Source organism: Pteropus medius, unplaced genomic scaffold (assembly GCF_902729225.1).
Source record: "Pteropus medius unplaced genomic scaffold, Ma_sr-lr_union100, whole genome shotgun sequence".
NCBI classification, from domain to species: Eukaryota; Metazoa; Chordata; class Mammalia; order Chiroptera; family Pteropodidae; genus Pteropus; species Pteropus medius.
The window spans coordinates 10,620,508-10,643,791 of NW_024347791.1; positions in this window are offsets into that span (position 1 = coordinate 10,620,508).

Below are 23,284 nucleotides of genomic sequence, written 5' to 3' on the forward strand. Positions count from 1 at the left end.
ATTATCTCTTCAGTCACAGGAGGGATGGTTGGGCTGTAGGTAGACTGCAATCTAGTGTTCTTGTACGTGCCTATCACTTAACTACATAATGTTTTTATGAGTCACTCAGAACCAAACTGGCCCCATTAGATTGGTTGTGTTGCTATTCTAGTTAATTACATGTCATCTAATTGCATAATTTAGCTACATATACATAGTGACCTGAAGGCCAAATGCTTTTCTTTATTGTACAATTACACTAACTAAACTCACAATGAAATAGAATCCAAATACCTGTTATAAAATACCACTTCTAAAAAGCTGGGTCTTCGCCTTTTAAAATACTTTGATGCATTTGTAAGGAAAGCAATCTAAAAATATCATATGATTTCCACCTGTTCTTTAAAGCCATTAAATGTTATCTTCTGTGATTGCTCTTGTCTTCAATTTACTTAAAAGTTTGCTATCTCCATAGTTTGTGATTACGAATGCCTTTCTGCACATTCTTGATCATCATGGTTCATTCTAATGATGTTTCCTATTGTCGAATGAAACACAAAAGATTAACCACTTTAGCTTTTCAGGCTCTAGGTAAGTGTTCTCTTCCATGTGAATTTGACAAATTCAATTAAACATAATTTATCAAGTTCTTAATCTGGGTGAGTTATTACGCTGGAATCCTAGAATACAAAGATGCATAAAGTCTGCGGTCTAGCGGAGGAACAAACAGGTAAACAGACAATGTTCAGTTACATGGCAGATTACGAGGTGCAGTGTTGGCACCAAGGCGGCATGCTCAGCTCTACTTAGAGAGGACCTAGAAGGCTTCTCAGAGGAGGTGACAGTTGAGATGCATCAGGAGTTCACCAGGAAAACCTGAGTAGAGGATAAGGGGAAAGGGCACCTTCAGTAGAGAAAACAGCGTGAGCCAAGATGCAGCGGCCTGCACCACATGGCGCCTTGTGGGAATCACCAGTAATGTAGTATGGATGTCGTGGGGGAGGAAGAGGAGAGAAAGGAGGCTGTTAGACTTCGGCCTTCCAGCGATGGAGAGGCATTGGAGAGACCTTAAGCAGAGATGTGGTGTGGTTATATTTGTAGGCGAGAAGGGTCACTTTGGTGTAATCCGCATTCTTCGTCCTCTGCTACATTGTTGGCATTTAAAGACCAGCCCCTCCCTCAGTTTTATTAGCATTCCTGTAGGGTTTGATCTAAACTATAGCATTTTCTAGGACAGATGAACTGAAGAAGGCTGAATGAAGGGTCACAGGCCAACAGGTTGCCTACCACAGTTATCCCCTGGCTTGTTATAGCAATGTTTAGGTTGTGTCATCACTATAATCCTTTTGTGGGCCATTTCTACATCTTGTACGCTGCTCACAAAACCAATGAGCTTTTGAACACAATCTCACACTTGCCATGACATTGGCTACAGTCCCTGAGTACGCTGATTGTCTGGGTCCGTTTATTCAGCATATACCTGGGGAAGTGCTATGTGTTCCAGGCTGGCAACAGCGAGGCATGAGACAGCTCCTGCCTTCCACCATTTGCAGACACATAAACAATTCTAGTAGCAAACAATAAATGCTGTAGTAGAGAAACTAAAGGAACAGAAAGGAGGGAAGAGAGGCCAGGAAGGCTTACTGCAAGAGACAGCACCTCCATCTTCTGGAGGAGGAAGCAAAGAGGAGTGGACAGGAATGTCCAAGTGCAAGGCAAACAGACAAACAGAGCTCCTCAGGACAGCTGGTGGTGGAGGAGGAGGAGAGAGGTGGTAAGAGAGGGAGCTAAAGAGATCAGAAGGGCCGGAGCCTCCAGGGGTTGTACACCAGAGGGTTTGGAACAGGGAGAGTTAACATGGTCGGCTTTGCAGAAAGATCATTTTGGGAGGAGAGAGTGGATTGGAGAGGGGCGAGATGGAGACAGAGAAACTGCCTCTGTTTCCCTCTGTTACTGAGCTCTGGCAGTCACGCTGTAACCAGGTGAGCATCTGTGGAATGGAGAGGCACAGGTGGGCCTAAAAGAGAGGCAAGGGGATGAATAAGAGGACGAAGTTGAGGATGAAAAAAGATGGTCCCCAGTCCACAGATGGTACCATTTTCAGTGACACTACTGTGATACAGAGTTAACGGTTCTATCTGGATTTGTATGCCACAGTCCTCCTCAGCTCATTTTTATCTTCTTGTCAAAAAAAGAAAACTCCTTTTATAAGCTTTGTATAGCCCTGCAGATTGTTTCCACCTCTCTTATGTCATTTTTCCTTCAAAACCTGTGAAGACTGTTAGACAAGGGGCAGTCAATTCTCACTTCGTAGATTACAAATCAATCCCACACAAAAGCACCCTGCCGACTTGCAGAGCAGGATTAGAATCCTCGCCCTGTTTCTTCATGCTAGACTGCATTGCCTGCTTTGAAGACACATCATTAGATTATGTAGTCCTAGAAAAATAGGATTTAGTCTCTGGTTTTCAGCAAGTAGTCTTGATGAGCATCTAGAGCTGAATATAAAGTTTTTCTCTGAAGCTTATCTCCTTTAAAGTTGTCTGCTCACAGTGAGGCTATTTTGGAGTCTATTTATAGAGGGCTCACGGTATGCTTTACGTGATATTGATTCACTGAATCACTTAATCCTGTGAGGTGGACGTTAGTGTTACCCCCTTTCTAGATGAGGAAACTAAGGCACTGTCATGGTCAGTAACTTGCCCAAGGTCACCCAGCCCCGGGCAGTGGGGCCCGGCTTTGAACCTAAGCATAAAGTCTTCAGAACTTCTCACTTAGCTCAAGTCTGGGACATAATCATTACTCTTTAAAACCTGCTCAGGAGCATTTGTTTAAGGAAATTTTTTTTTAACTTTGAAAAAAAGATTTCTGAAAGCAGCAAACAGTAGCAAACCCTTCACAGTGGTGCTCAGGATTCTTTTAGAATCGCTCACGACTGCCCTGGAGAAGGTTCATTTATCCAGAAATAGTCGCGGCCGAGCTGGACCTCATTGAGGATCAGATAAAAAGCAAGACAGCCTCTCAGAGAGAGACTGGATGAGTTCTCCCTGTCCCAGAATAGTTCCTTTAAAGTATTTTAATAGTTTTATTGCAAAACTTGAGGATTCAAATTCATAATGGTAAAAATTCAAAGATAAGTAAGAATCAACTCTTCTGCACCTAAAAAAATTACTTTGACCCAAGGTACATAGTGCGCTTTCATTATGACATAGTATAAGTCATTAAAACCTCTATTTTGTATCTGTGTTACAGTTAAAGTTTCTAGCAAAGAGCTTCTCCTAGGCAGTTTTCAGTGTTACTGATTTCTAGTTTCTTTCTCCTTTTATATGTGCATTTTAGCAAATATTTTTCCAAATATACTTACTTCTCTAAATATATAAATGTCTTTGTTAGCTTTCATTTTTCTCTATGTTCAGATGATTTTAACCAATATTCTAGACCCTTTGTTAAGCAAATCTCCATGTTTCCTCCCTGCCACTCTCATTCCTCTGTTTTTACAGAACATTCAAAAGAATATTCTACGTATCCTAAACAGCAGGAGCCATTGCGTCGCCTTTTAGACACCTTCCTCCCGGTGATACTGACTGTAATGTATTGTCACCCTTCATTTATGATCGCTTCAGTCCACGTTGCAGCCATGTGAAGGGAATCGTGTGAGGTGTTCTTCCATACTCTCATAAAATTCGAATAGATCACATGTGCTCCATTCCTCTAACCTAGTAATCTCGTAATTCCATCAGAAAAGCAATCAAGTTTGGCAAGCTTTTTGTTTGTTTGTTTCCTTCATAAAGCTCAGCTTCTTATTACATCTGGGGTTAAAACCCTCTAGGTGTTAACAGATTTTTTTATTACCCTCGCCATATTGCAAACATGCCAAATTATGGTTTCCAGGGTCACTTTCATCGTTTGAAAATCAGGGCTATCTTTTCCTTTTGCTTCATTTCGTAGTGCCTAAATAATCTGGATTCCTCTTGATTCTATGTGTCTTATATCAACTAGATTCATTAGTCATGGAGGACGGGGCAACAGTGAGAGAGGCAAGCAGAGGGCGGTCTCCTTGCCGCCTGTTATCCGAAGCCGTCTCCTCATACCACTTCCACGTCATCCTGACTGACTTCGTCATCTCCTCCTTACCAGCCAGCGTGCCTCTGCTCCATTCCTGGGTTCTGTGATGTAGAACCCTTTTTCCCCCTTACGTGATCCGTTAACATTAGCTCATCTGCTTTGGCTGCCCTTTAGAAGAGAACTCACACATCGTTCATTTTTATCTGCTTGTTCCCCATTCTCTCATGATTCAGTTTATTGGCGAGTAAAGTTATTTTTACCTCCAGGACTATGACTACGTTTTTTTCAACTGCACAAGGAGTATTCTTAGAATCTTTGCTTCTTGAACTTCATGATGAGGGCATAGAACTTCGTGACAAAGGGCCTGGTTCACAACAACTGCCCTGTGATTTTTTTCCCCTCAAGTCTAACCAAGTCTGCACCTGGGTACAGACCTGTTAGGTTGTATTGTTCTGTCCCAAGGCCTTTGCTTCTACCTTTTCCATGATCTCATCCTCAGTGACAGTTGACCCTTGAACCATGCAGGTTTGAAATGCATGGGTCCACATGTATGCAGATTTTTTTCAATTAACTGCAGTTCAGTTGACCCATGCGGTTCAAACCCACGTTGTTCCAGGGTCAACTGGCAGTGGGGAATCAGCATATTGGGCAGAGCGACTTATGCTATATACGGATTTTCAACTGTGCAGGTGGTCAGTGCCCCAACCCTTCATTGTTCAAGAGTCAACTGTATTTTCTTCACTGTTAAAGAACTCATCAATAGGTACTTTCTTTCTATAGATTTTATTACATTTTTTTTTTTTAGCTTTGTATCACTTCATGTTTTTCTCAACAAATACAACTATACTTCCAACTATGTTGGGGACTGAATTATCCCAGGCTTTTTCCAGGAGGAGTGGAAATTTTTCCATTTCATTTATTGATTCATTAAACCAACAGTTACTGAGCACCTCCTAGGTGTCAAATACCTTCTTTTCAAGGCGCTCACAAGAGGGCAAAGGGATCAGCAATGGAAACAATTCTAAAGTGGTTTGGTATGTGTATGTGCTATGACAGAGGTGGATTTGCAAGGTGTAGACCTAACTGTAGGTCTGGGAGAATCAGGAGGAGTGTTCTAGGCAGACAGGGAGGAAATGGAGTTTCATGAGAATGTGTAGTCTTATAAGACAGGCACTCTAAACTTATCCTCATTCTTCCTTCCACATCTGCCCATCCTTGTCTTATTGGCAGGTCAAGGAGAACCCAGAAGTCTGTGGGAAACACAGGCCCAGAAGCTGGCGGGAGAAAATAAGTATTAGATTTGTGTATTAGTTTGCTTGGGTTTCTGTAACAAAATACTACAGACTGCTTGGCTTAAACAACAGAAGTTTCTTTTCTCACAGTTCTGGAGGATCAAGAGCAAAGAGTCAGAACATTTGATTTCTTCTGAGGTTCTCTCCTTGGCTGGCAGATGGCTACCTTTTCACCGTATCCTAACATGGTCATCCATCTGATGTCTGTGTCCTAATCTCCTCTTCTTATAAAGATATTAGTTGTATTGGATTAGGGCCTTCCCTAACAACCCCATTTTAACTAAATTACTCTTTAAAAGCCCTGTCTCCAAATAGAGTCACATTCAGAGGTACTGGGTGTGAGGGATTTACCATAGGAGTTTTGGTGGGGGTGGACACAATTCAGCTTGTAACAACTTGTATTTAGTCTTTGGTAGTGTTTGAACTATTGGCATAACTGGACTTCAGAATCACTTGACTCACCACAAGGACATATGATGAGCTATATTTGCTGAGCAAAGCTATTTAAGTATTTTAAATCTATACTAAATGTTACTATAAATGTCCTAGATTTCCCATGTAGCTCTGTTTAGAATTAAAATATTACAGAAGTCATCCCTCGTTAAATACTAAACTTTGTCCCTAGAGGCTCAGGACATGTGATAGTGTATGAACCCTTTCAATACTGCAGTAGAAGTTACATTTCATTCATTATCATTGATAAAATGATTAGGCTTTAAATTGCTTAATTTCCAGTAATTTACTCTCACTGTAGAGATAAATTAATTTATCTTGATTTAGATGGATCCCTGTATAGAATTTCAATGTAGATAAGAACATATTGAAAAAAAAACAACTCAAAAAATATTAACTGCTTCTTGGATCTCTTTTATGGAAAATATATATGTATATATTTCTTTATTGACTATGAAAGGGTGAAATGTCTGCATTATCAGACATTCATAATTTTTCTAATGTTGCCTTTGATGGTCTGACAGGGAAAGTTTGATGATCAGAAGATATCGATTCTAATTTCAGCTTGGCTGCTTCCTCCTTCGTGATTTTATGAGGCATTCCATTTTCCTTAGCTTTTGTTTCCTCCCTGGTCAAATGCAGATGATTATATTTAAATCGACCTTATTTTATGTTTAATACTCTTTTGCGTTTTTTCAGTGTAGGAATTATGTTCATTAATATGCAAGATCATACTTAGATTTTAAATATCAATTTATTTTTAAATATAAATCATGCTTTACCATGGAAGAAAGAAAACTGTGGCTGATCGTATTTATATGGGCAGAAAGTAATAATGCCTTGCCAAGAGGGAATCGGTTTAGAAAAATCGAAGTTCAAAAGGCGTGTATGATAAAGAAACCTCACAGATCACTTCTATTACGTGAAGAAATGGTTAAAAATTAGACCATTAAAGTCATTCTTAAGGTAAAATGAAAAAGATGTCTTCGAGGCAGATTTTTAAAAGGGAAAAAGACTTGGGCCCAGTACAAAGAGGTGAGAGGAAATTTTGATTAGTTGAGAAAGGAAGAAATGAAATGGTGACAGTTTCTCTGCCCTTTCCCTAAGTCCGAATAATCAAAGGAATGATACAGAGGAGCACTGAGAAAGTCTCCTTTTATAAAATCTCCCATAAGGGACCATTCTTGTTTTTGTCATGCAAAGGCATTTTGTAAGCACCACTGGAGCCTGGCACAGCGTCCAGCATGGTGCAAAGGAGGTTGTGATCCTGGTTCTGCCTCCTGGGTGCTAACACACATGCAGGAGGGTTTGATGGCTATCCAGGCTGTTTGGACGATGACAGTCAAGTGTTTGCATTCGTTATATAATCTTCGTTTAGTAGCAGGAAGCGGAACTCGGTTAGGAGATCACCCCCGCACTTCCAGTTAATTGGGGAAGATTGAATGGATGGGGTAGAATAGCAGGGGCTCAGCCTGTTTACTCATCATCTCACAGCTGGACTTCCAGCTGCCCTACCATCTTCCCCCAGGCAGTCCTGAATTCCGTGGCTTACTTAAATAGGAAAGAAAAAAAAAAAGGAAGAATGGGATGGAAAAGGAGAGGAAAAGGAAATAAAGAACACACACCTCCCAAAATCTCTTCCGTTTGGTTCCTCTCTCACTGGAAATGACTTCTGGGACAACCATCTTTTTGGGTTGTGGGCCTGGATCTGCCCACCCACCACCCCGGCCCATTACTGAGGACAGCTGCCAACAGTCCTCTAGGAAGCTGGTGACCGGCCCAAACTGACATTGTACACTGATCTTGAAAGCAAAGTAATAACCATAGCTAACATTTTTTAGCACTTCTCACGTGCTGGGCCTCTTCTAAGTATTTTAGATGCATTATATCATTGAATCTCCTTAGGAGCTGGGCACATTATTACCCTTGTGTTACAGGTAAAGAAACGAAGGCACAGGCTTTCCCAGTCTCCCTCGAGAGCACTGATGGCCGAGCTAGGGCTGGGGCCCACGCAGTTCCTCTTAGCTGCTATACATGACGTGGAAAAAAAAAAAAAAAGGCAAAGCCCGTGCTGGGGCAAGCTAACTTTCTGTTCTACAGGGTTTTTTTTTTAGCATATTCCATCATGTTCATATGAAGCAGAGGGTTTTATTAACTTCATTTTATAGAAAGGAGTAAGGCTCAAAGGAGATAAATGACAGTGAGTGGCTGAATAACCAGATTATCCGGAAAGTACTAATGGACATGGTTTCTTTTTTGTTTTAAAATCAAATTTCTCACGTACGACAAGAGTTGGCAAAAATATATATATTTGCGTGTGTGTGTGTGTAGTGTGTGTGTGTGTGTGTGTGTGTGTGTGTACCACACACTATTTTGTGCTCTTTGTAGCTCAAAATCAGAATATTGCAAAACTTGAATGGGTTGTTAAACTTATTAATGGGTTAAACTTATTATGGGTTGTTAAACGTATTAATGATAGTCGCCACCATTCTGGGAATGTCTAGAGTTCTGAGATTTTATCTATTTTCATTTTCATCCAAACTGGGAATTAAACACTAAGATGCTCTCAGATGTATCTTTAGGATGTAACTCCACCCAGGATCTCACAGTTCCTTTGTTATTTGGGTTGACGCAAGTCTCGTCCGAACTCAGGAGTCCTTGAGTTCCTCAGGCAAAGACTTCTGCCCAGAATGTTTGGGCTCATGCTCAGCCCTCCTCAGGGAAGATGCACTCCCCATGGATCGAAGGTGGTGCTGGAGGCAGAAGACTTCACCAGGCCGTGGGTCTGTTCACTTCTCCGTAATTATTTGTCGAGCACCAAGCATGTGCCAAGCACAGTGGGAGGCACTATGGATATAATTAACGATGAAGAAAAACATAATAATTCCTGTCCTTGTGGAGCTTACAGCCTGAGTGTCTTTGGGGACACGCCACAAGAGAAGAAGAAGGTACGAGGATTGCGTTGCAAGAGAACGAGCCACTTTGGGCCATAGTGATTGAGGCTCTGGACCTACTGTGGAGTCCAGCACCTGTGACTGTATCTTCACTCCCCACCATAGTGCCCTTGGACACATTTAACATTTCCAGAGCCTTTGTGTATTTCTTCTACAAAACGAGTACACAAACAGTCTCTGAAAGGACTGTTTAGAAAACGAAATGAGAACAGCACATCAAGCTCTAACGGAGTGCCTGAAACACAAGGTATGGAGTAAAGGTTGGTCCTTTGGCACAAAGTCCCCTCGGTCTCAAGCACAGAAAAGAGGCTCAGCGGGTAGGAAAAGGGATAACCAGTAATAAATTGTAATAATAACCACCCCCCAGTTGTTGGGCATTTGTCATTCAGATTAATATCTGAATGCTCTGTGTTCATTTCGAGCCATTAGAGGGGGTTTTATTTGTTTTATTTACTTTTTTTTTTTTTGAGGATATCTTTCCTAACCCGTGCATCCTATAAATGATTTTCGAAACTGTGTGTCTGCAATGTGCAGCATCCATGGATTCTTCCACCTCCAGACAGCTGGATTCGCAGTCTGTAACATGAGGCAAGCCACTCCTGGGACGTTCCAAGCAGCCCACACCTAACACCAGTGTTCCTGTTCTCCCGTTCCAGGCACAGCCCACACTTGGCGCCTGTCCTCCAGCCCCCTCAGGCCCCGGGTACACTCTGCGCTGAATTATAGTTTTATGTCTCTGAGTCTAGGCCCTTTTCCCTCCAGGCTCAGAGCACCCAGAGCTGCTGAAACATTAATCAATGCAGAATGCGTTTTAATTGATGATCTGATACTCCAAAAGAAGAAGACTGTCAGACTGAGAGGTGTTTGGGGAAGATGCTCTGCTAAGAGAGGGTGGACTCTAATGAATAAAACACCTAAGTGGGATCCACAGGCATCTTCTAGCTTAGGGGATGCAGAGAAGGCTTTACTTCCCACAAATGGCAGAAGCATTAAGAAGCAATACTCAGAAAGAAAACTGACTTACAGTCTAGAAGACATAATTTGCTTTAAGAAGTTTATGAAAGGAACGAAGACGACAGCTGCCTTTTTCCTACTGTTAGTTGCTGATTGCATTTGGCTGTATTTCCTTTTGATTCAGCTCTTTCCTGCCTCTATATTACCATTGCAGTTTTATGCCATTTTAGATTTTCTTTTGTTGTCATGTGTGAGAAGTGGATTACTTTCTTCTTGTCTGTGAAACCAAAGAGATTGTTTGGCGATGGTCTCACACTGTGTGGACTAAAAAGTACAGAAGAGATCAGGTGCCGGAATAGTCTGTGCTTGAGATGAGGCTCATTGTAGTGGCTTTAAAGAGGGATCAGGGTAATCCATTTGCATCCTAACCCATGGTGACAGAAGCGGTACAAATCATTATTCCGTTGCTTTAGATGGCTGCCTTATGGTCACAGACTCTGCTTCTGTAAGAAATTCCTTTCTAGAAGGGGTTATATTCAGTTTCTACATTTATTTTTTCTCTATCTTATCCACCTGTATAACCTTCAGCTTTCCATGTGGGGATTATTCATGTATTTATTCATTCAACAGACATTTATGTAGCACCTCTTATGTGTCGAGCCAGGTGTGAGGTGCTGGGATTTAAAATAAGCATCGTCCCTACCTGTGCTTAAAACCTAGTGGGGAGACCAAGAAACAAAAAGACTGTGGAGATACATATGACTTTGCTGTGGTAGATAACGCCGCAGCCTTCGTGGAAGCACAGTGGAGGGTTATTGAACCAGAGAGAGGAAGGTTAGGAGAAACTTTCTGCAGAAAGCAATTTATAAGAAGAGAAGGGAGCTGAGATTGAGCTGTCCAGGCCATGCTTCTTAGCCTGAGGAAGGTTGTAACAAGTGGCAAAGGAGGTTTGGGGGAGGTGTTTCAGGAAGAGGAAGCAGCACCCACCAAGGCTTGTGGGCCAGAGAGAACATGGCATGTTCAGCGAATCTAATGTAGGGTCATGAGGCCAAGTGTAGAGAACAGGGGAGATACGGCGAGGGGTGCTGGAGCAGTGGGCTGGAGCCACGTGGGAGAGGGCTCCGAAGCCCTGCTCAGGACTGCACAGCTTAGTCTGTGGACAGTGGGGAGCCTAAGTTCTAAGCAGGAGACATCTGCGTTTTTGAAAGCTCATTCTAGCCGTAGTGTAGGAAATAGATGGAGGTGGGACAAGATTGGACACAAGAAAACTACCTAGAAAACCAGCGTATTGATGCAGGTGAGAAAGGGCAGGGCCTGGACTGGGGTAGCAGTGAGATGAACAAACTGGGCTTCATCTAAGTTTTATGAATGAAGGAGCATGGCTCTGCTGGAGCCACCTGGCCTCTTTGCCAACCTTGAATGTGCCAGGGGCATTCTTGCCTTGGACCTTTTCATCAGCTGTTCTCTCAGCCTGAAGTTTTGCACCCAGATATCTGTGTGGTTCTCTCTTAATCTCCTCAAATCTTGGCCCTGATGCTACTTTCTCACTGAAGCCTACCCTGACCACTGTGTTTAAAACTGCACCCTACCTCCACACACACATCTAGATTCTTGTCACCCTATTTCCCTGTCATTTATCGACCTAATATCCTCTGTAAATTTAATTATTTTTATGTTTATCGTTTACAGTATTTCTCCCCTGCTAGAATATAAGATCCTTGAACACAGGACCATTTTTGTTTTGTTTTGTTTTGTTTTGTTTTGTTTGTTCACCCTTATATCCCAAGCTCTAGAACAATGCCAAGTACATAGTAGCCACTCAACTAACATTTGTCAAATGCGTAACTGGATGGTTGTTGGAATTGAAGATGAAAGAAAAGGCACGGATGATATACCCACGGATGATCTGGCTTGGGCAAATGAGTGGGTAGAGTAGGTAGAGAGTTCATCAAAATGCGGAAAAGAGAAGAGGAATAGGAAATGGGGAAAGTGATGAGTTCCACTTGAAACCTTTGCCAAGTGGTAAGATCAAACATCTCGAGATAGAAATGGAGGACCTGAGAAGAGCAGGAAGGCTTGGCCAGCGCATAGGGGCTGACTAAAGGCCATGAAAATTGTTGTGAGTGGTCTGAGGGCCTAGCCACAGGAGCCATCATGAATATGCCGTGGCTGGTGGCAGGACTTTTCTCCAGAAGAAAGCCATAAGGCTGGCCACCCAGGGAAGAGCTAGTATTCTGATTCAATCCTAAAGGCTGTCTGCTAGCAGAATTTCCTCTTGCCTGGTGGAGGTCAGTCTTTCGTTCCATTCAGGTCTTCAGCTGATTGGCTGAGAACCACCTGTAAGTGGAGGGTAATCTGCTTTACTAGAAGTTTACCAATTTACAAGTTAATCTCATCCAAAAACACCCTCACAAAAACATGCTGAATAATGTTTGACCACATATCTGGGCACTGACCAGGAATCCAGCTGCCTGGAGGTGGAAGAATCCATGGATGGTGCATTTTGCAAAGACATAGTTTCAAAATCTTTTGCAGGATGCACACATTAGAAAAAGAGTCCTCAAAACACACACACACACACATACACACACACACACACACACACACACACACACTAATGGCTTTAAATGAGCACAGAGCATTATTCAGATATTTTTGGCTGTGTAGACTAGATGTTTCCCAAATTATCTCAAATACTGGTAGCACATCTAATTGTCCCTTGGGGAAAAAAAGAAACTCAAATACATGAAAAGCAGACATTCCCTGGATATCTCTGGGAAGGAAGGAAAAAACCCAAGCAGAGATGACACCTTAAAATTAACCATCACAGGCACCTGTTATAGACCATGTTTCATTGGGGGAACAGTAAGAACAAGATAGTTCTTTTCATCTAGCAACATAGAGTCTAGGGACAAGAAACTGGCTCTTATGCTGCTGAAGTGAGCAACACTGGTGGTATGATGCTCAGCATGCTTCCAGGCCACTCCCAAGAATCTAACCTCATTTTTATGTTTAAGATGAATCTGGTGCAGTGCATGCATGTGTGTGTAATGCAAAATATCGAAAAATATTTACCCAACCCTTCTGTATCATCCACATTACAATTAACTTTCTATCAAAACAACCATGGAAAAAATTCACTAATATTTGTAGACAATTTTCATACCTCCAGAATTTCTCCAGTTACATCTTCAGCATTTTATTTCCTCACTGGCTAATGTACCAGTTTGTTGCTGTTCCATCTAGTTGTCAGTGGTCTGTAATCGATATGAGAAAATAACATTTTTTTGTCACAGCCAAGTTGACACGAAGAGTAACAAATTTTATTTATATATAAAAATGTCCTCTTCCCCTTCTTTCCCTAACGTTGAACCTATAAAACCGACACACTTTATTTAAAGTTTGTTGCCATAATCAGACTAATCAGGGTTCACACCTAACCAGGCACGGAGCATAGAAATACCTCCCTTGGCTCATATTCAGGACCAGTTGGGTTTTGCAGCCTATAATGAACATCAGGGCTCTAATTTGCATAGTGGGTGTCTCCTGTCCATTGCCTGTGGAGAGCCTGTTAGCAGCAGAGGTCACAGAGGCTGGGGTCCCGCAGAGCTTCAGGAAAATCCTGCTCTTTAGTTCTGCTCAGGTGAGAGAGGACAGAACCTCTTTATTATTCATCATTACAATTAATAAACATTTACTAACAGGATGAGGGGGCAAACTCCACTCACCAAGCCCCCCAAAAATGTTGTTATATAGGGCAAGACTGGAATTGCTTGTATCCCTGAAAGTATCTGAAAAAGCATAACTTTATGAAGAGGGTCTTCCAGTCACAGATAAGTCAAGGGCCTAGCGTTGGTGAAAACCCCCAATGACGTGAATGGGTTTTAGACTGCGTGGTATATTGCAAATGTATTGGAGGTCATGTTGAGTGATTTGTTGATTTTCATGTAAGGTCTATATTGGACCTTTAAATGCGACTGTCTGTGGTAGAGATTTATAATTTGCTACTGGGGCCAAAAAAAATTCTTTGGGAATGTATCTCTATCAAAATGCTCACTTTGCACATCACATTTCAGAATTCTAAATGAGTCTTGAATACATATCAATGTGTATAATCCATAAAGCACAATTGTCCTGAACAGTTTTGGGGGCAGAGAGGGAGGGAAGAGGACATATATCATTGATTCATGCTTGAGAGTGAGAGCATGTACATCTGGGTTATATTTTCTTCAATAAACAATTTTTAGACTGCCAGACTTGTTCATATTAATACAGTTCCCCAATATCTAAAAGGCAGTCATTGCCAGGTTACATTATTTGGGCAAAGGATTTTGAGTAAAAATGTCTGTTCAGATTTAATGATGAAAATTCATATTCTCATCCTGTGTTGTGAAGTTGAGTTTCCATTACTCATATGAATAGTAACTACGTACAATTATTTTTCATTTTTTCTAATAATAATAGCTGCCAAGCATATTGAGTACTTATTATGTACTAGTCACTATATATATGCTGTGCATGTATCAGCTCATTTGATTTTCACCCAAACACCCCATTGAGAAGGACTTATTATTATTCCCAATTTGCAGAGGAGAGAACTGGAATGCAGACAAGTTTAAGGAACTCTCCCATGACTGCACCGCCGGGAAGTGGTAGGATGGGGTCAGAACACGGTCTAACCGATCCTAGAGTCTGTGCTCTTATTCTATGTCAAGGTCAAATCATTAGTTTCGCTTTAAGAAAAAGAAACTTTAATGTCAGCATAACCACATCGCAATCTTATTACACTAAGGGATGACTAAAACAATTTAGAATAAAAGAGAACTGACACAAACTCTTAACCTTTAGAAATTGATGTAGCAAATTTGTCTTTCAAAAATCATTAATGAATTTTTAAAAAGAAAATGAGATTTAAAAATATGAACAGCATTTCAAACATGTAGAAACAGGAAGGTAAGATTTTTCTTTAAATCATCTGTCACAAGAGAAAGCTAACCCCAAAATGACAATGTTCCCTTATGTCATTCTTTTTCACCATGTGAATCTCTAAAACTATGATTTGCGGTAGAAAAACAGCATGTCAGAACTTAGAAACCCCAAGAATCTCCTCCAGCTTTTCTATTGACTCTAGGTGACCTTGAACACGTCACCCTCTGAGACTCAGTTTCCACAACCTTAACATCTTTTTCCTCTAGTAATCACCGGCGTTTGTGCCAGCTCTCACATTAGTTTAGAACTTTTACATGCTATCTTAGAATTAAAACTAATTAACTTCTTTTCTAAGGTATTTATTGTGCGCTTTTATTCCTGATTAGATCAAAAACTGGGCAAACGTTTGTTTTAAACATTATTAATTGCTCACATTAACTCCACCATCACAGAGGGTCTTTGGTCATTTGCTCGAGCTGCTGAAATCTATTTTTCCCCAAGAAGGCACTGTCATATCTTCCCACACAGTACAGAGCCATATGGAACTATTAGAACAACAAACAAGGACGATCTATTAAATAAGCAAACTCTTCCCCCTCTTCCTTCTTCTTTCTTTGCTGCTTTTTTTTTTCTTTTTCTGCAGAGACACTAAATCAATTTTTTTTTTCCTATTAGAATGTCCTTCCAGAAAATTGATATGAGGAATGCTAAAATCAAGATAAGAGCCTGATCAATCTATGTTAACAACACCTCCATTCAGAGCTGGAAATTATGAAATAGTAGCATAAACTCTGAAGGAGAAGAAGTCTCAATTTTACCATGAGAGAATTTAGTATGAAAATTTACAGTCCTTCCCACCTAACCTAACCCACAGCGGAGAGGGGGTTGGGAATAGATGAACTGTGAAGCGAGTCTTTCAAATTGCCACAAATCTGTCAATGATCCTTTTATAGACTTAAAAACACTCTGTTCCTATTGTCCCTTCACCTCTAAAAAAATTAAAAAATTAAAAAAAATATATTAAACTCATGTTAATGAAGGGGAAATGAGAGCAATTTTCATTTTAGAGCCTTTAGTGGAAAAGCGGTCTGAGGAAGTCTTTTCAATGCACCATTGACGGTGAGACTCTCTCCCTTCTTTGACAGGCCCACAACATGCTGCTCTTTCTTCCCCCTTCTATTTTTGTGCATATTTTAAGTGAGGGCTGTAGTATGCTTCCCTATATCAAGGTTTAATTAAGACATTAGTATTCATTCAGTAAGCACAAGGCACATTTGTATCTCTAAGGAGTAGAACTAGACAACAAAGGGTCAAACTTACTGAAATAAAAAGTATGGCTTGTTTTCTTAAAATTCAGACATGCCGAGTTCGGCATGTATGTGAAGAGCTGACACAGGACAGCTTCGGAATGCAATGTGAAATTCATGGGCACTTTCAAATTCCTTTGTTCGTAGAATCTATTTCAGTGTCTGTGTTCAGCATCCAGGTGCGAAAGCTGTGTGTATTAGAATATTCAGGACTGTGAAAACTCATAAGTTTTAAATCTTTAAGATTGCAGAAGTTGCATGCATGCATTAACAGAACAGGTTTTTAAAATCACCCTGGAATGAAGGAAAACGTGAGTGGCCTACGGGAGACATATGGTAAGAACTGTTCATTCTATTTGCATTTGTTTTTGGGAGCTGTACTTATGGCAGCTTACAAAATCAATTCAATTTAGCTTCTGTTCCTCTGTGCAATAAATTATTCTCTGTGTAATAAAGAAAATAGGAGCCTAAAATATGAGTGGGAAAATGCTTTTGTCACAAATCAAGATGTCAGTATGTTGACCCAAATATAATAAGCAGGGCTGAAAAGTCTCCCTCCTGAAAAGCCAAAATATTAGGATTTTTTTTCCATTTTGCTTACAAAGATCTTAAGAAAAATAGAATATATAAATGTCAGTTGTTTGGAAGACCACACAAGCCTGTACTTTTACATCTCCTAGGCTGTATTGATTTGAATGTTGTCTCATGCAGTATCAATTTGAATTGAATCAACTAAAATGCATAAAAGAGCATTTATTTTCCCTATTGTTACCAGTGAAAACATTGAATCAACATCCAAATTATACTTTTCTGATAAAATTCTTAATCGAATGAGTCTTTTCTGTTTATTGTCATTCACGGCTTTACTTCTGATTCATTATTAATCACAGCTCATGTGTTCAGTCACTAAACTGTTCCTAATGGCTTATTTGCAGCTCTTAGGTCTCCTTTAATCTCCCCACAGTGAATTACAGTAGAACCCAATTCATTTGTTGACATTATTAAGTAGTTGATTAATACCCAGGTTTTAAATTGTTAGCCTTTTCTTATTTTCATAAAGAACTGAAAAATCAGGATTTCCTGCCCTTGCCAGAAACCAGGGAGAATTTTCAAAATATTTCTCTTTGAAGACTTGGGCTCCGTTACCCTCACATATGTGAGTGTTCGCTTAAAGTCATTTTTGGTAACTTGAGCTCCCATAACTGTCTCTTCTTACTTGTAGGGTTAGAAATCCTGGCATTAAACCCAAAAGCTCTTCTAGAACCCAGCCCTTGTTTTCCTCAGGAACCAGATTAGTTCACAGCAATGAGAATGTCTTCGGCAATGTGTTGTGCCGGACACAACACTCTTTAGCAAATAAAAAAATCCATGAAAATAATCATTTTACTCACTTGCCTGAGAGCCCAGAAAGAGACAATAAGTCTAAGAGCAGTCAGAAGTCTACTTAATAAAATTGGATCATCTATGCTCCTCTCTCATCCCACAGGAAACAGATGGCTCTCAAGGCTCACTTTGCTCAACATTGTGAGACTTGCTAAGGTTGTGTTTAGTTGCGTCTATCAAAGAGCCTAGAGCAGACATCACAGTTTCCAGCAGAGCAAGAGGAATGTTCCATCCCTGTTCCATGGCTCCTTGCTGTCCATGGAGTGAGCGTCCGATCCTCTAGCAAAGCATTAAGATGCAGAGTCTAACCCCAACCTATTCTTCCAGCCCCACCTCTCAAAGGACTGCTCAAAGGACCTTCTCTTCCATCCCACTGACCAGCTTTTCCTCTGAACACATTTGTACATATTCCAGTCTCTCTCTTCTACTCCAAACTATGCTTTTTCGTTGATTCAAGAGCTTTCTTTTTCAGGGCTATGATCTAGTGTTGTCTTCTCAGTGAAATCCTCTCTAATCACCTCATTTGCTTATGGGGAACACTGTAGTGTGGTAGGTCTCAAACCGTGACCTGAAGAACCCAGGAATGAAGGGGTGAGGCATGGGGAGAGGACAGACAATGCATTAAATTATTAAAACTGCCCAAATCTGCCTGTGCACTAGACATTGTCAGGAACCTGAATACAACTAAAAGTATAACTACTGTGACATGGGTAGGCAATATTTTTTAACATTAAGAAGTGAACACATACCCCTCCTCAAAATGAGGATGCACTAGAGTGTATTATACAAAATGTAGCCACAAACTTCTTTCTCAAGCAGTTCATAAACATGCTTTTCCCTTTGAACATTCTTATTGTATGAACCGTTCATTTTACTTTCTCTGCTTTGAAAACATGTATGATGTCCTTAAATATGTTTCTTCAATTAACTTGCAAATACTTTGAGGTCAGAAGCCATGCCTTCATTCGTTTTATGTTTACGGATCCCCATAAATAACTCTTTGAACATTTGTGTTTCTTAACTACTACTATAGCCAACTTCATTCAGTCAGTCAGCAACATTGCCTCTCAGTGCACCAAGAGCATAAAAGTGACTAGGCATTTTCTCTTGGAACTTATGCTGGAGAGTGGGAGGAAACTTTTGCAGGCAATGGATATGTTTGTGGCATAGATTGTGATGGAGGTTTCATGGGTTTATGCTCATCTCTAAATGCTCATCCAGTTGTATACGTTAAATAGAAACAGCATTTTGTATGTCAGTCATACCTCAGTAGAGCGGCTTTTAAAACAAAACTCACGGCCTCTTCCTCTCTAGACATACCCAAGTTTCACCCAGACTCCCCTCTCAGAGAAACGTATGTCCTTCCTTCTCTCCAAAGCTAACCATTCTAACCATTCCCGCCCTCCCTCTCCAAAATCCATCAGTTCTCTTTCTTCTAACCTCAAGGATCCCCACAAAGACGCCCCAACTCCCCACTGCTGAGGTCACTATGCCACAGCAGTATATCACAGAATATCAAGTGTTGTTCTCACCATTCCCCATTCCTAACTTACACCCCTCCTTCTCTGTGAACATCCTATATCTCCTCCAAGACCTAGCTTAAAATATCCCCACCTTCTTGAAAATGTCCTCGGTCCTCTCAGAACTACTTCCTCTTCTGTACACCCATGGAATACTGTCTTCTTTTAATTATTAAACTTATTGGGGTGACATTGGTTAATAAAATTATATAGGTTTCAAGTGTACAATTCAATAATTTGTCATATGTATATTGCATTGTATATTCACCACCCAAAGTTAAATTTCCTTCAGAATTAATCACAGCCAGGCCAGGTAGTTTCTCATGCACATAGATGCTTCCTGATTATATTGGAAACTCGTTGCATGCTGGGATTATGTCTTATGAATCATTTTATCTCCATCTCATGGCTTTCTTACATAGTGGATATTTTAACCAGTGTTTGTGGAGTAATTTTTCTTTCTCCCCTCTCACCAGGTAGGATTTAATCAAAGTAAACACTCCTGTCATATCATGTCATTTGTGTTCTCAAATAAAAACTTAACTTTTCATGACGTTTGATCTTCTAGACATAGACGAAAACATGCTTTTTCTTCTTTCGTCCCTAGCTAGCCGCAGTCCTCCTAGGCTCACAGAGATTATTCAGGATCTACCTGTGGCCTCCCTCCCCTTATCCTTATATTATACAATCCTATCTAACCTCTAGAAGGAAGACACAAATAATAGCACTGCCTACTGTCCTCACAGTCAGATTAAATAATAAAGAATAAGAGAAGGACAACATTTATTAATCCTGCATTAGATACATGCACATGCTCATGTACACACACACATATAAATTATCTCATCTTGTTAACAGATCAATTTGTATACATATAATCAACACATTAAATGCTTTCAATAGATCTATGAAGAAGGTATTATCTCTATTTCACAAATGCAGAAACTGAAGCTGGGAACGATGACTACCTTCTCTGAGGTCCACACTCTAACTATTAGAGCCAGGAATCAAGTTCACGTCTGCTTCACATCAAAGCCAGGGCACTTCGTTACTCATACTCAAAATAGGGAGACTTGATTAACATTAGTGATTGTATGACTTGTATGTGTGACTGTGGTAGATTATTTATAACTACACTGTATACATCATAAAAATATAAAATATTTACTAAACCATGATGGGTTAGTAAATATGTTCTTAACTGCTGATACAATACTGAGTTTAGATTACAGTGACTGAGGATTGCTAAATGTTAGCGAGATATTTAACTACACCTAGATTATTTCTTTATTATTTCTAGTGTATTTCTTTAGCCCTAGCTCTATATGTGACTTTTCAAAATGTGAAGTGCACTTTTATTTTATTATGTGATTTTTAACTAAACAGAATGTCCCTTTATATTTGTACTTATGTGCTACAGTAAAGTTGTTTCATAGGAGAAAATAATAATTGCTCTTTGGCTCAATTAACACCATGCCTATAGGAAGTCCTAAGCAGAATGCACTGGCGTCCACCAGGCAGAATGCACATTGCATGGTGTGTTAAATGATATAAGACGTGGGAATAAAATAAACACTTTAAAAAGCATTTACTATTACATCAACTTAAGAGACACTTACTGAGCATCTCTATTTATGCTACTGAATCTCAAAGGACAGTAGCAGAGATGCGAGAATTCCTTACCATATCCAAGAAACCAAAAGGGATGGATAAATCTAGACAGAGTGTCATCCCAATGTCTAAAGAAACCTATTTCGGATCCCACGGAATTTCACTTTGGGGCTGTATATTTTTCTTCTTCAGTGCAAGTCATCTCTAACCCTACTCTTCCTTAGAATAAAGGAAATAAGGTAGAGAGAGAAAAAAAAATGAACCAGAAATTCCAAAATAAAAGAAACACTTGAACACAATCATGCGAAAGCCAAGAAACCAAAAATTAATGTTTTCCTGTAAAAATAGAGGATGACTAGTTAGGCTCTTAATGAAAGCTGGAGTATGCAAAAGGCCATAAGAAAGATTTATTGCTGGGAGAGCATGAGCCTAGCATTTCATGACTGTTGTGCCTTCAACTTAATAGTCAGACAATTCCATTCTTGCAGTTAAAAATAAAGTTGAAATATAATAAAATTAATTCTACAGGGGATATGAGAAGAGGTCAATTAGGTTGATTTGAAGGAAAATTTCAGGAGAGGTAAATATGCATATTTGGTTACATTTTTGAGATGGTGACTAAAAGCGGTAAGAGTTTAAAGTCAAATAGTTGGGACCAGCAACAATTTCAAGCCAAATGCTGGGAGGATTTGTACCAGCCACATCTAAGCAAGAAGGAATTCTTTAAGGAATCTGTTACAGTGTCAGAGAAGACAAAATGTAATGCTTAGCCATGAACATTTTGTAAGATTATCCTGTGACATATTGGAATTAATAGCAATTCTCTAGGCCAAAATGTAGTCTAGAATATGTGCCTTTCTAGCAAATAAAGTCACTGTTAGTGGTGGTTGCAGAGATTTTAAACTAGTATGGTCAATATAAAAGTGACTGCTTTATTCCATGGCCATTTGCTTTACAGACAGATGAATTCATAAATGTATAATAAACACAGCTATGGATTATTTTTCATACCTCCTTAATGATACTATCTCACATGTATTTTAATAACTTGGGAAAGTGTCAAAAATGTAGAATTCAGAAAGAATTACATATCCGCTCTCTCTCAACACCTATCTATAGCTTTAGTAACTCAAAGAAGAAATCCTAACTAAATCACATTATTTTTAGATAAGAGATTTTTAAAATAGAAAAAAGTTACTTTCAAAAGTCCTCTAGTTTTCAACTTTACCTGATCTATTACAAACAGTAAATATTCTCTAAACACTTTATTATCTAAAATCAATAGACAACTGAATCCTTTACCCAGACAGTTCATACAGACCATCCATGTCAGAAACCCAGGCAACTATGGGCTCCCACTTTCCTAAGGTCATCAGTCAGCATTACATTTTAAGTTGATATGTTTTGGAGAATAACATAACAAATAAGCAGTTGTTAGGTTTTGAGTGCTTACCATGTGTTAAGCACTAAGCAAAGGGTTTTAAATAAATAAGAAAGAGCCCGTGGTCAGTGGATCAAATGTAACCTCTGTGTGGATAGGACCCATACCTAATACTGCCTTGTACGGAATAGACATAAATGAATGAATTGATTTTATCTCCACAGTCTTAGGAGGAAAGAAAGGCAGGTATCCTTCTAACTTGTTAAAAGAAGATATTGATAAATGGATGTTAATTGATTTGCCAAAAGGGGTGGACAGCATCATCTCTAGGGAGGAATATCAGGGAGTCAAGGGCCAGTGTTGCCTTTCTCCTGAGTGGACTTTAGGCATCTTGTCCTTGTGCTTGGCAAGAACCACAGGTGGTTCAGAATATGAACAGTCAACCCTGGCCTACTCTCCTGAGCCAACCATTGACTGAAAAGGAAACTTTTTATATCACTTTGATTTGACCCAGTCCATTCTCCTACTACAATCAGTAAAAATAAATAAATAAATACATGAATAAATAATGCCTTACTAAATATTATTTACAAATACTATTGCCAGTAGTTACCACATACTGGCAATTTGCTATGCACTAGGCTTTCTGCTAAGCAGTAGACATGTAATATCTTCTTTAACTGTTTTCTCAATACTATGAAGTAAACATTATGCCCATTTCAGATAAAAGCAAATAGAGGCTCAGTTAGGTTATATAATTTGTCCAAATCAAGGAATTAGACCTAGATATATTGAACATTATGGCTTTTAAACTTGTTTGCCTCCCTATATTTACATATTATTCTATAATGTAAGTAATCAACTGATAATCCAAAGACACTTTCATACTGTGAGTGTATTTGTAGTGTATTATTTCTTCAAGAAAACATTAGAGAGATGCTGCTGAATAACTGAAGACATGAACAAGAGGGGGAAATTTTACTTGTTGGAAAGGCATACTCCAATGAAATTAATGTGATGATAAAAAGAGACAAATTAAAAAATGTGTGACATTCATGAATAGAGAGACATGGAACTGAAATTACCTGGGAGGACTAGTGACTGAAACAGTAGCTAAAGGGACGCACCTAATGAAAACACCCTAGAGGACTCCTGAGATCCACTCACCATCCACATTCTGGAGGTCCCACATCACCTCATTTTAGGTAATGATATTTCTCACCTTTTCTGAAACATATTCCTTGATCCACCTGGTTCCTTAGGCTATAGCAGTATTTCTCAACTATTTTTCCCTCAAAGAGAAGAAAAATTTAAATCCTACCTGATAGACAAATTAAACACTGAGATCAGAACTGTTGGGCAGGGCTGAGTTTTGGAGGGCCGAAAACCATTTAGTATCTCAGATACTTTTGCTTCCCCAAGGACTGATTTGCCCTGTTGAGAATGCTTGGGTTTA